At 45.6% G+C, this 14,888-nt stretch overlaps 1 protein-coding gene and 1 pseudogene across 1 annotated transcript in view; both read right to left on the bottom strand.

Annotated features, from left to right (window-relative positions):
* The window catches only part of LOC148474932 (capping protein, Arp2/3 and myosin-I linker protein 2-like), a 970,125-nt gene that overhangs the window by 361,685 nt on the left and 593,552 nt on the right, over positions 1-14,888 (bottom strand). The gene's annotated exons all lie outside the window — the stretch shown is intronic.
* Positions 5,169-5,288, bottom strand: LOC148474933 (5S ribosomal RNA; annotated as a pseudogene).

Below are 14,888 nucleotides of genomic sequence, written 5' to 3'. Positions count from 1 at the left end.
GGAGCGAGTGCTTTTTGCGAGTGTGCTTGTGAGAGGGTCTGAATCAGGCCCTAAATGCCCAAGTTAACATGTCTGGACAGAAGTTAAAAATTATATCGAATTGATCAAAGAATAATGACAATCTGGCCTGACAGTAGCAGTGAGCTGTCTTGAGGTACAATAAATTCTTATGATCTGTGAAAACTGTTACCGCTAATTTCACCTCCTCTAGCAAGTATCACCACTCTTCTTGTGCCAGCTTGATGGCTAGTAATTATTTGTTTCCTACAGTGTAGTTTCTCTATGGAGCTAAAAACATGCGAGAATAGAAGCCACAAGAGTACTACATGTCTTTGTGACAGCACTGCCCCAACTCCGACCATAGAACCGTACAGGCATCAAGTTCCAGGAAGAAAGGCTGGTTATAGTTTGGTTGCCTGAGGAAAGATGCTGAAGTCAAACACTGCTTTAACAGGAGGAATGCCTCTTCTGCATCATGAGGCCAAATCCTGGTATCTTATCCTTTCTTGGTGAATGCAGTGATATGAGCGGCTATGAGCAAATAATTATTAATGAATTGTCTGTAGAAATCACAGAACCTCAGGAAATGCTGTATAGTTTTAATCCAGTTGGCCAGGGCCAGTTCGCAATGGCGTTAAGATTTTCAGGATCCATCTGAAGACTGGATCCTGAGATAACATATCCTAGGAATATGATTACTTTCTGATCCAGTTTACAATAAAGTTGGTTTGCTTGAAGACGTGAAAGAACTTCATATTCATGCTTGTAATGGCTGGTCAAATCTTTAGAAAAGATCAGAATGTTATCCAAATAGATCCTGGAAAATATAGTTCATATATTTTTGTAAAATGCTGGGGCATTGCTTAATCTAAATGGCATGACCAAATACTCAAACTGTCTTCCACTCATCTCTTAACCTGATCCTGATTAGATTATATATTCCACTAAGGTCTAATTTGGTAAAAACTTCTGCTCTTTTGATTCTATGAAAGAGCTCAGAAATCAAAGGTGTCACGATCCGGTGCAAATGTTCCTCTGTGGAGGACGGTGAGCCAGGGGGTTCGGGTGACTATGGGAGTGACTGGACTAGGTCTCCAAGTTGCGGCCAAACCCAGGTTGGGCTAAACCTGCCCAGAGGCACGGAGTCTAACTCACTTGGTGGTTTTCTCCAGTGACCCCTCCAATTGGGATTTGGTTTTCCGCTGCACCAAGTGAGCAGGTCGCGGCCCTCTGGACAGGTACCTGGGAATGGCAGAAGACCGAGACTATAATGAATGCTATAATACTGAAGGTGAACGGAATGCTAGAACTCTAGAGATGAATCTGAATGCTAGAAGACAGGCATGGACTGGAAACAGTTAAATATGTTGGTGCTGATTTGCACAGACAAGACATAGAGCAGAGTTGACAAAGGCAAATACGGGGAGAGTGCTGGGAGGACCAGCTGAGAGCTAACTAGTGATTAGCACAGTGAGACACAGAGAGAAATGGACACAGGCACATATATTGGGAATTGTAACAAAGCAGGTGCAGATTTGCACAGAAATACACAGAGATGTAGACAGGCATATCTGAGAATGTTACATATGCAGGTGCAGATATACACAGACAAACACAGAGCTGTAGACTGGCTGGGAATGCTCAAAGAGGCAGCTGGGAGCTAATTAGTACTAGCAGGTAATCTGACACCTCAGTAGCACAGATAGCTGCAATAGAACTAGCAGCACATATACAAGACACACAAACATAGAAAACATGAAAGGTAGAATGCTGAGAGAGAACTAATCTCTCAGACTGAGATTAGCATGAAAGCTAATACTGGAAACTGGAGAGAACTGTGAGCAGGCTGAAGCAACTCTCTGCAGGAATAGCACAGAGCAACATAGTATCACAGGCACTGGAACAAAGAAGTTGAACAGCAGTTACTTGTTCCTGGAGTCAGACTTAAATACCCCTGGGTGGCTGATCATTGGATCAGAGGATCAGCTGAGTGACCACAGGACTATCATTGGGAGAGACTAGTCAGGTGATATGAGCCAACATGGCTGCGCCCATGCCTGGCACTCCTGGAAACCAGGATGCACGCATGGAAGCCCTAGCGGACCCCAGGGAGAATACTCAGTCACCACTCACCTCCACTCCCAGCGTCTGGACACCTAAGCCCAAGGACACCAGTTCAGAGGTGAGTAGCAGAAAAAATTGTAGAAAAAATAGAAACGGCGCATGTAGGTCTAACCGGACCCAGAAGACACACTGATAATAAAGGATAAATTGTTTATTATAACATACAAGTGTAGATAATGAATATTAGATATTGGAGATGGATTGAAAGGTCAATGACCACAATAAATTACTGCAGAAATTTATACATAATAAAAAGGAAAAAACCTCACATGTATTATTGAAGATTAGAGCACCAGCTGTGTACTCCAATCACATGTGTTATACTAAAGTGCTGTTAATAAATACACCTCTATTAAATAGAATAAAATCCTCTTCAGGAATAGATGAATAAATGGCCTATTACTGGCATAAAAATGATAGTTCCGTTATTGGGAATCCATATTGACACAAATTTTGTATCCAATCATTGGCTGTGAATGCGAAAATGTAACAGATAATGGAGCCAATGTAACCAAAAATTTGTTCCTCGCTGTGGTAAAAAGAAGGGTGAGTATTAATGCATATAAATCCTCCTCTAGCCCACCTAGGATTAAGGCTGGGGGATATGATGTGGATATGTCTCTCACCTAGTGTTCTTAGACACTTGCTGCTGTGCACTGGATCTGTGCCATGGAAAGTAAAGCAGTGATGCCGTCAATGTACGGTGTGGAAGATAATATGTCCCGTGTCAGCGCTGGTTCAATTGGCGCTAGCTGATATGTAGCTGCGACTGTTCACCGGAGGATCCTAGGCCGTGATGGGAAGGCTAAGGCTCTACGGAGGCACTCACAGGAGTATATCAACTCCGGAGCATAGCGTTGTCTGCGACTCCAGCAGAGGGGATGGAGCTCTAACGGCAGGATCGGAAAAACGTCTCTGCTGCAATTACACAGGTGCTTCAGCAAGGCAGGAATGCAGGTTAGTAGCAGGGACACCCTTAACGCGTTTCTTTCTCTTCCATTCAGAGGTGAGTAGCGGCTGATCCCAGGCTGCATCCTGACAAAAGGTAAGGGGTTTTGCTCCCGATAGTGATGGCATTCAGCCACCAATAGTCTATGTAAGGTTTGAGACCTCTGTCTTTTTTTTAACTAAAAAGACCCCGGCTCCTACCAGAGTTTTAGATTCTCTGATTAACTCACATTCGAGGTTCTCCTTTATGTAATCAGTGACCACCTGGGTCTCGGGTAGCAAGAGAGGGAATGATCTTGCATGAGGTGGTGTTTTCCCAGGCAATAGGTCGATGGGAATGTCACATTCACGATAGACAAGCAGGGTCTCTGCAGCCTTTTTATTAAATACATTTTGGAGCATCAAGTATTGAACTGGCAGAGAATTATCCTGCACCAGAACTGATCTCAGTACAGCTTTACTCAGAGATCTAATTGTAGGTAGATATTGTTGGTGACAGTGAGGATGCTAGGATAAGAATCTGAGGCTTGTTCCAATCCAAGGGAGACCCATAATGATTGGGCTATTGGCTGAGGGTAGTACATAGATGAGCACCTAGATGGTGAACTGAGAGGAGTTTCTCTCTTTCAGGACAGATCAAGAGAAGGTGACCTGTATCACCACAATATAGACACAGCCTGTTCTTCAACCTCTTCTCTCTCTCCTCAGCTGGTAGCCGTGATCTCCCAAGTCACATGGGTTCTTCAGGAGTTGCGACAGGAGCTGTGAAACGAGGAGCCGGCTTGAAATGAAAGCATCTTGACTGTTCTCTTTCTTGCACTCTCTTTATGGTGGAGATCCACCTTGACACATAAAGAAGTTAACTCATCCAACGATGATGGTAATTATTTGGATGCTAATTCATCCTTAATATGTTCCGACAACCCCTGTCTGAAAGCAGCTACCAGGGCTTCGTTATTGAAACCAAGTTCGGAAGCGAGAGTTCTGAATTGCACGTCATACTGTCCAATGGACTGAGGGCCTGATTCAGAGATGTATGCTAATGCAATTGTAGCTGCAAGTTTGCATGGAAAGCAGCTGCAGAAATATGCTAATGTTTCTAAAGCTTACCGAGCATAGGGAAATCCACTGCTGCCTTCTCATATCTGTCCGACATAACGCACTAGCGTAAACATTAGTAACATTGATGCCGATCAAACAGACATGCGGTATATGCGAAAAGTCTGACCTGTCTCAAATATAGCATTTTTCCTGACATGCCAAGAGCTCTCATGCTGTGAAGGTGATCGCAATAGCTAACTTACACTATGCACGCCCATGAAACGCTGTTTAAATGGTCAGACACTTCTGTGTTTTCCAAGCAATACCTCCCCCAAATGCCGACCACCTGTCACTCACTTTCCAAGTGAATGCTCTGTGTGAGTGTAATCCCAAAACAATTGCTTGCGTGCGCAGTGAAGTTTACACATACTGTATGCGCAATGGCAAACAATTGCTTGATCTGCGTAATTATCGGCATTGCATACAAGTCCTGTGTTTCAGACGTAGAATAGCTGATGCAACAGATGTTGCTTGTTCAAGTTCATCGAACACTTTTTTGATGCCTCCAGGAAGTTTATACAATTATGTACTAATGGATATTTTCTTTCCCACAAGGGGGAGGCCCACACCAAAGCCTGACCGGACAATAAAGAAATGACATGAATTAAACAAGAAGAAGAAGGGCTAGTTGCTGGGGCACTCTTCGTGGACATTCATAGAAATGTTAAAATATAACCTTTCATTTATATCAATAAAATTATAAAGGTACCCATACAAAATCGTCAGTGCTTACAAATGTAATATATTAGTCACTTGCAGCAAACAAGCTTTTATTATAATTTATAAATTATAAGTGTTGATTACCAATCATTCGAAAGTTGTGTGGCGAAATATTCATAAGATCTATATTCCACTGAACACTAAATTTTAATTCAATCTTCAAATATTAAAATTACTTTAGGTTTGATGGTACAATGACACCTCACAAGTTCACACAAATAGATGGTTTTTAATATGCTAAGCCATGTGCCTTCTAGTCCCAATTAGCCTCCTTTTACCTACAGCACCTGGTATTCCCAAGTGGTCTCCCATCCAAGTACTAACCAGGCCTATTTACTTTATAGCTTCCAAGACCAGACGAGATTAGGCACATCAAGTAATGTATGGCTGTAGGTTTAAAGTAGCAGGGGAAATGATATTCGCACCAGCACACAGTCAGAGCAAAAATAAATGTAGGACTGTCACGAATGAATAGTACATTTTATTAATAAACCGCAACATTCAAAAAAAGTGATGCATGAGCATACAGTACTTTATTTGTTACACATAGAAATAATATATTTAACTTATGCTTAATCCACACATATCATGCATATTGCACGTGTAACAAAACAGACAAGAATAAATACAAATGAGTATCTCAAAGATTATATGATAAAATGGTATTGCATACCCATGTATTTCATCATCACTTTTATAGTAATCATATCATATTATGCTCAAGTATAAAGATGTTGGTTTTGCATATCACAAAGTTTCAGTATCCTCAGTGTTCATAGCAACTTATTTAATTCATATAGTATCCAATTTCCATAAAACGGATTCCTTTACTCATGTAATTAATATTATTTGCTACAAATAACAAATCCTGCATAGAAGGAACAATAAGCACTTAATTGTTAGTGTGCCGAAAATAAAGCATCACAGATCAGTATTATGCATCCACGTGAATTGCCACATTGCATACTATGTTTTTAATTAGAGCATTGGTCAGGCATGGAATTAGTACATACATCCACACGATGCCTACTGAGTGTGAAGCTTAGTTGCTGATTAGACACGGAGGACCATCAGCTAACTTTCATGACCATACAAATCCAGTGTTATAGTGGCCTGGAGTCTGGTCCATGCACTGACTGATTCTCCAAGATGTGTATAGGAAGTAGAGGATGTGCATTTTGCCCGGCTGAGGGCTTGTTCACCTCATCCATCAACTGTCCACCTGTACCTCAAACTGTACGGAGCACTGATTTAGACAACTTTTGGGGTCCCCATCACATTTTGCAGAGTTAGGGATTTATACTTTTGGAAAGTGCTGCATGTTGTACTCGAGGAGACTGTAATGCATCAACCCGCTGCATAAGTGCCTGCAGGCACTGTATTATCTGGGACTGTCCCTGATCATGCTTTTCCGCTCTGGTGAGGTGATGGTCCCGAAGCTCCTTTGCCAAAGGTTTACCAGCAACATCCATGACGTTAGGATCAGAGTATACTGTCACAACTCGAGGATAGATAATGGATGCTAACCCATACTAGTGAATTGACAAATATCTAGAACAGAGTTGCGGAGACTATGTGCCAGGCGTTTTCACCAGGGCCCCCCCTCAAGGAAGTTTAGCCCTCAGTTTAGACACGTCACAGCCCTCTGTCTGGGTACCCTGTTTGGAGTTGGTAAGCACTGACTAAGAGGCTGAATGTAACTGGAGATGTGCAGGAGTAAGCACAAAAACAGAAAACTGATGCAGAATGCTAAAGTCAGGAACTACTGTAGTTAAACAGAACGAGCAAAATAGCTAGGAAGCAGAAAGGCTAAAGCATAGAAAGAAAATCCTAATACTCTAGCACTGGTTTGTGCTCAGAGACTCCCTGTTATAGGGATGAGTTTTGAATTTGGTGCCGAACGTGACGTCTTTTACATTTAAAGCAGATCATCATGCACGCTCCTAAGGAAGGGAACAGAAAGGACGGACCAGCTGCAGCATGTCACCAGTGGTGATATGGCAGCCTGGGGGAGGACCCATGCTGCCCAGCCTGGGGATGACCCATGCTGCCGGATCCGGTAAGTGAGCTCCAGGCTTCAGCATGCTGCGACATCCAGCTTCTTTATAATTGTTGCCATCTCCAGATATGTCCATATACATCTTAACTCTGCACTACAAGTCATGTTAAACATAATGCATGGGAGCTGTGCAACGCGGAAATGCAGAGTGTTCTGGAACTTAGGGCCTGATTCAGACCCGGTCGCAAGCGCTGTGCGCTCGCAACCGGGTCGATGGTAGGCCAGTGCGCATGCGCACAACGGAGCAGGCTCTGTCGTGTCGGGCACTCCGTCGCTCTGGGATTCGTACCAAAGGGGGCGTGCTGTCGATGTTGAGTGACAGCACGCCCCCTTTGGTGGGTGGGCTGGGGGCGTGGCTGCCCAGACAGAGGCAAGTGATGTCAGTGGGAGAGCTTTCGGCTCTGTTAGAGCCGAAAGCTCTCTGGGGCTTGCGGCAACGAGACCATAGTACAAGGGTCTCGGCGCAAGCCCGATGGTCGCGATGGCCTTGAGCATCGTGACCATCATCATGGCCGCTCGCTATAGCTGTGCTATGCGAGCGGCCAGGAGGCCGTTCTGAAAAAAAAAATGCCTGGCCCTGATTCAGAGCAAGCGCTCTGTCAGAGCGTCCGGCTCCGAATCAGACCCTTATTTTCTTCAAATGCATCTTACTAGCAAAGTGATGCGAATCAGCTGCACACACTTAAGATTAATATTAGTGACGCCCATGGCAGAAGCTCAGGATCTCCATGGCAATAGGATGCACTGCATAACATATAATACCTGAAGCTTATATCTGAGCTGCAGTGTCCTGAATAATGCAGCCACTCGCATAGGTTATAACGGTACCTCCCCTTTGAGGAGGGTTCAAAGGACACCAATGACCAAGCTTTTCTGAAATTTACGGTGAAACTCCTTCCTGAGTCTATTGGCATAAAGATTCCTGGCTGGTGTTAGATTCAGAGTTTGTATAGTCCCCAAAACTGGGGCCGCAGAGAAGGACTGACTAGAACCAGAGTAAATGAAAGTAGGAAGTTGAATGACACTTCTCTTCATTCAGTATACCTGCATGATATAGGAGAACAGAGCAAATCTAAGTCTGCTGTAAGTATGCTACCTGGCAGTGGTAGTTATACCTTTAGCATCTTAGGGCCTGATTCATCACGAATCGCTATTGCGGACGCAGGTCTGCTGCGAAAATATGCTAATGAATGCAACCGCAATGCCATCGCACAGCCATCATAGAGATGCCCACTACCGCTATCTCACATCTGTAATACCTTGCAGTCCTGCATATACAGCAGGAAAATCGAGTAACATAGGCCCGTCATGCACAAATACAACAGGTCTGTCCTTACTCAGAAATTGCTAACCTCGTCGCAGTACACAAGCTGAGTATGCCGTCACAGTGGTTAATTTATGCATGCCCAAGCAGCTGCGTTCTTATGGACAGGCACGTCTGCGTATCTCCAACCACTCCTGTCACCATCCCCAAACGATGACATCCCGACCCTCGGTCTGCAATGGCTTAGTAGCTGCGTAGGTGATAGTAATGCTAACTCACGCACACTGCGGTGTATATGCATGCGCATTATGCACCATTGGCCGTTCTGTGTACGCTACTGCAGTTGCGATCCATGATAAATCAGGCCCTTTGTACATATTAGTGTAAATAATATAATAATAATATATAATAATATAGACTATTTGTACTGTATGTGTGTCTGCAAATGACTGAAGCTGAAGTTAACAGTAGCAATTCTTGAACACAGGTGGTATAGGTGAGAGAGACTGCATGCAAGAGGCTAGGGGGCACATTCATCATCACTAAATTTATACCAAAGTAGGTGAAAAATTTAATTTTCACCTAATTTTGTTTAATTTAAGTGTCAGCCCCATTCATCAATCATGTAACGCAGGAGATATCACACATATCTCCTGGTTACAATTGTGAATCGATAATTTCCACAGTCCCCATACTTTAGTATGGGGATGTAGAAATTATGCAATTCATCAAGTTCCGAAAAGCTATTCAGATCCCTCCTGCTGTGGTTACTTACCTCCGGCGTCTCTGGCTGTCACTGGCTCCCTCCTGTGCCCTTCTGCCGGCGTAGGCTTGTGCTGCAGTGGCGCCGGGGGAGGTTAGGAGCAGCGGGGGTTCGGACGGTCAGACTCCGACGGTAGGTTGGGGGGGGAGGTCAGCTGCAGACACCGGCAGGCACGGAGGGAGGGGGCTGCCATTGACTGACTCCGCTGGGGGGAGGGGGCCGATATTGACACTGGAACCACCGGCCGCAGGGGGAGGGACCAGCAATGACAGCTGCAGACACCGGCAGGCGCGGAGGGAGGGGGGCTGCCATTGACTGACTCTGCCGTGGGGAGGGGTCGGTACTGACACTGGCACCGCTGACCGCAGGGGGAGGGGTCGACACTGGCACCGCCGGCTGCAGGGGGAGGAGGGGCCACTAATGACACTGGTGGCCACAGAGGTAGGGTGCGGCACTAGCGCTGGCGGTCGGGAGGATGGGGACCGGCAATTACATCAGCAGCTGCAGAGGGAGGAGGGAGCTGCACTGGCACTGGCGCACACGGGGGGAGGGGGGGCCGGCACTGACAGCGGCGGGGGGAGGAATCCAGGAATGCCCCGGCCCTCATGGTTGTAAAATAGGAGCCAAAAAAAGTCTTTCAAAAAATGAAAAAGTCTTATAAAATAGGAGCTGAGCCACTTATTGTTAGTGCTGCGCATGCGCTGTTTGAAAAAAAGCCGGCAAAGATTCTCGGGAGGCACAGCTGAAGGTGAAAACTATCTCATTTTTTTACAATTAATTCGCTTACAATTGAAAACTAAATTATCTTAAGTGAAAACAATTTCATAATGAATGTGCCCCTGTGTATGACAGACTGTAGTGATGATTGAATCCTTGCTGCGGAAGGCAGACAGTACACTGGTGTAAGGAAGCACTGATTACAAAAGATGGTAACTCTTGAGGCCCCCTTACATAAGCAATTGATTGTGGCAATTCTGCAATTTGCAGAAGATTGTGTAAAAAAAATCGGCAACGTATGGGGTTCACAGATTGCAGATTTCAACCAAAAAGTGATTGGATATCACAGATCAATTGGGGCTGTAGCATGCTAGTGTATGGTAACAATTAGCAGTTTTGCAGACGTTACTAGTAAAATGATGGGCCTTTCAAGATTGGCAGATCTGTATATGCTGAAAATTATCTGCAAATCACTGAAAAGAGATCGCAGATTGCTAGATTGGGAAATCCTAAAATCGGGCAACAAATCTTCAAATTGTTCAATTGTGGTTTTATGATTGCTAATGTCTGAGGCCTTTAGTTGCAGAATGATAAACACTGCTGAAGGTTGAATCCACTGGAAGGAAAGCACTCAGGTGAAATAGAGTACTAGGGGTATATTTACCAAAGTGAGTGTTTTCATAAGTGGAGATGTTGCCTATAGCAACCAATCAGATTCTAGCTATTATCTTCTAGAAGGTACTAGTTAAATGTTAAGTAGAATCTGATTAGTTGCTATGAGCAACATCTCCACTGCTACAAACAAACTTTAGTAAATATATCTCCTAGAGTAGAGAGAGTAGTACAGATGTTGGAACTCAGGAGCTGGGAACCGCTTCTGTCACAGGAGACAAGGAGACTGGTTGTACTGGTAAAGGAGTGAGTAGTTTAAATAGGGAGGCAGGGGAGGATTAACAATGGAGCAGGTGGAGCTACAGCTCCAGGCCTCCCCATGAAATAGGCCCACAGAACCCACTTCAGTGCACAGCGTTGACAGGAAAAAAATATATTTTTTCTGTTACCACAACATTCAGTGCGTTCATTCTGTCTGCATCCACAAACATCACCACGGCATTCAACCCCCGACCCCTTTGGCCGCCCACCCAAAGCCCCGCCTACCAGTTCGAAGCCGCGCCTACCCTTGTGGTTGAATAAAGCCAGGCCGTCTGAAACTCTGTCCCAGCTTGCCTGACATTTCATCATAAGTCACGCTAAGTAAACTCCGCTCCTATCATGCTAAGCCCCGCCCCTTGAGTTGTCCCAAGCAGTATACACAGGTTTGCCTGAAGCCCCGCCCATTCACTCCTAATCCCGCGGCAACTGTGTGTTGGCAAATGTAGCTAGAAAGTGGGACTGATAGAGTGAGAAACTGAAGACTAGTCAGCGATGTGTGCGGAGCCCGCAGAGGCTGAGCTGCCTAGCACAGGAGGGGGAGGCATCTGTTGTGACCGGCAGTGACTAGACAACAACAGCATAACCAGAGGTTAGTGTATTTGCCTGGAACCTATGGGTATGTGTCTATTGTATACTGCATGTCTGTATATATCAATAGTGATGAACCGCACACATAACATCCATAAGGTAGTGTGTGGGTGCTATGCAGTAAAGAGTGCAGTACATATCGACCACTACCTGTGTACACAGGATGTGGAATTCAGCCAGCACACCATTTGAAATAGACAATAATTTTAATGTCCCATTGCAGGGTAAAAAGCCATCACAAGATACTGGTAAACTAGAATAGTACTTAGCGTCAGGTTTCAATGTGTATAGGGGGAGCCAGCTTCTGACTGACGGGGTTCAGAGCTTGGCTCCCCCTATACACATTGAAACCTGACGCTACTATTCTAGTTTACCAGTATCTTGTGATGGCTTTTCACCCTGCAATGGGACATTAAAATTATTGTCTATTTCAAATGGTGTGCTGCTGGCTGAATTCCACATCCTGTGTATACAGGTAGTGGTCGATATATATATATATATATATATATTATATACACACATATATATATATACATACATACATTTTATATATATATATATATTAGGGGTGTGCACCGGCCACTTTTCGTGTTTTGTGTTTTGGTTTTGGATCTGGATCTTTCTTCGTGTTTTGGATCTGGATTGGTTTTGCCAAAACCACCCTTCCGTGTTTTGGGTTCTGGGTTTTGTGTTTTGGATCTGTATTTTTTTTTTAAAAAGCATAAAAACAGCTAAAATCACAGAATTTGTTGGTTTCTCTGCTCCTATGCTATTACTAACCTCAATAACCTTAATTTCCACTCATTTCCAGTCTATTCTGAACACCTCACACCTCACAATAGTGTTTTCATGTCCAAAAGGTTGCACCGAGGTAGCTGGATGACTATGCTAAGCGACACGAGTGGGCGGCACAAACACGTGACCCATCTAGGAGTGACACTGCAGTGGCAGACAGGATGGCAGTTAGAAAAACTAGGCCCCAAACTGTACATAATGCAAAGAAAAAAAAGAAGTGCAAGATGGAATTGTCCTTGGGCCCTCCCACCCACCCTTATGTTGTATAAACAGGACATGCACACTTTAACAAATCAATCATTTCAGCACCAGGGTCTGCCACACAACTGTGGCTGAAATGATTGGTTCGTTTGGGCCCCCACAAAACAAGCTGGCAATTAATGTGTCCCTGCACAAACTGGCTCTACGGAGGCAAGATGTCATCCTCATCCTCCTCATCCACCGATTCCTCACCCTCTTCAGTGTGTACATCCTCATCCTCACAAAGTATTAACTCGTCCCCACTTGAATCCACCACCACAGGTCCCTCTGTACCTTCTGGAGGCTGGTCTCCCTGGAAGAGCTGATAATTCATTTTGATGAACATCATCTTCTCCACATTCTGTGGAAGCAACCTCCTACGCCTTTCGCTGACAAGGTTCCCGGCTGCACTAAACACTCTTTCGGAGTACACACTGGAGGGGGGGCAACTCAGGTAAAATAGAGCCAGCTTGTACAGGGGCCTCCAAATTGCCTCTTTTTCCTGCCAGTACAGGTATGGACTGTCTGACATGCCAACTTGGATGCTGTCACCGATGTAATCCTCCACCATTCTGTCAATGGTGACAGTATCATATGCAGTGACAGTAGACATGTCAGAAATTGTTGCCAGGTCCTTCAGTCCGGACCAGATGTCCAAACTTGGTCCTGCCTGCCCTGCATCACCGCCAGCGGGTTGCTTAGGATACCTAAGTTTTTTCCTGGCAGCCCCAGGTCCGGGAGAAAATGAAGAAGGAGCCGTTGACGTGTCACGTTCCGCTTCAGCTGACAGTGTGTTCACCAGCAGGTCTTTGCACCTCTGCAGGCTTGTGTCGGCCGGAAAGAGAGACACCACATAGGCTTTAAACCTAGGATCAAGCACGGTGGCCAAAATGTAGTGGTCTGATTTCAACAGATTGACCACCCTGGAATCCTGGCAAAGCGAATGAAGGGCTTCATCCACAAGTCCCACATGCCGAGCGGAATCGCTCCGTCTTAGCTCCTCCTTCACTTTCTCCAGCTGCTTCTGCAAAAGCCTGATGAGGGGAATGACCTGACTCAAGCTGGCTGTGTCTGAACTGACTTCACGTGTGGCAAGTTCGAAGGGCTGGAGAACCTTGCACAACACGGAAATCATTCTCCACTGCGCTTGAGTCAGGTGCATACCCCCTCCTTTGCCTATGTCATAGGTGGATGTATAGGCTTGTATGGCCTTTTGCTGCTCCTCCATCCTCTGAAGCATATAGAGGGTTGAGTTCCACCGCGTCACAACCTCTTGCTTCAGGTGATGGCGGGGCAGGTTCAAGAGTGTTTGCTGGCGCTCCAGTCTTCGGCACGCAGTCGCTGAATGGCGAAAGTGGCCAGAAATTTTTCGGGCCACCCAAAGCGTCTCCTGCACGCCCCTGTCGCTTTTCAGAAAATTCTGCACCACCAAGTTTATTGTGTGAGCAAAACATGGGACGTGCTGGAATTTGCCCAGATGTAATGCCCGCACAATATTGGTGGCATTGTCAGATATCACAAATCCCCAGGAGAGTCTAAGTGGGGTAAGCCACTGGGCGATGATTTCCCTCAGTTTCTCTAAGAGGTTGTCGGCGGTGTGCCTCTTACTGAAACCGGTGATACACAGCGTAGCCTGCCTTGGAACGAGCTGGCGTTTCTGAGATGCTGCTACTGGTGACGCTGCTGCTGTTGCTGCGTAAGGTGATACATCTACCCAGTGGGCTGTCACAGTCATATAGTCCTTAGTCTGCCCTGTTCCACTTGTCCACATGTCCGTGGTTAAGTGGACATTGTGTACAACGGCATTTTTCAGGACACTGAGGACACTTTTTCTGACGTTTCTGTACAGTCTCGGTATCGCCTGCCTAGTGAAGTGGAATCTAGACGGGATTTGGAACCGGGGACACACTACCTCCATCAATTGTCTAAATCCCACTGCACTAATGGCGGATACCGGACGCACGTCTAACACCAACATAGCAGTCAAGGCCTCAGTTATACGTTTTGCTTCAGGATGACTGCTGTCGTACTTCATCCTCCTCGCTAAGGACTGTTGGAGGGTCAATTGTTTAGTAAAAGTAGTGGTGTTCCTACTTCCTCTCTGGGATGATGAACGACTCCCAGCAGCAGCAACAGCAGCAGCGGCAGCAGTAGGCGTAGCAATGCAGGATCCTCCAGAGGAATCCCGGATAGGAGAGTCAGTCATGCCAGTGACATGGCCTGCAGGACTACTTCCGATCCTGACTAAGGAGGAAATTGACGAGGAGGGAGTTGACGGTGTGGTTTGCAGGCGCTTGGATACAACAGGACAACGGGATTTAGGTGTCCCTGGACTGCTTACGGTCTTAGCCAAAGTTTCTGAACTTGACAGTAACTTTTTATGAACGCGCTGCAGGTGCCGTATAAGGGAGGATGTTCCTAGGTGGTTGACGTCCCTACCCCTACTTATTTCACCTTTACATATGGTACATATGGCAAGACAGTTGTTGTCCGGATTTGGATAGAAATATTGCCAGACCAAAGAGGTGGAATGTTTGGTCTTCTGCCCAGGCATGACCGTGATGGGCTTTTTCATCCCACGGACAACAACTGTCTCCCCCGGAGCCTGATTTAAACAAACCACATCACCATCAGAA

This window comes from Taudactylus pleione, unplaced genomic scaffold (assembly GCF_031769625.1).
Source record: "Taudactylus pleione unplaced genomic scaffold, aTauple2 ptg000799l, whole genome shotgun sequence".
NCBI lineage: Eukaryota > Metazoa > Chordata > Amphibia > Anura > Myobatrachidae > Taudactylus > Taudactylus pleione.
Note: the sequence above shows the minus strand (reverse complement) of the source record. Positions and strands in the feature narration are given on the sequence as shown.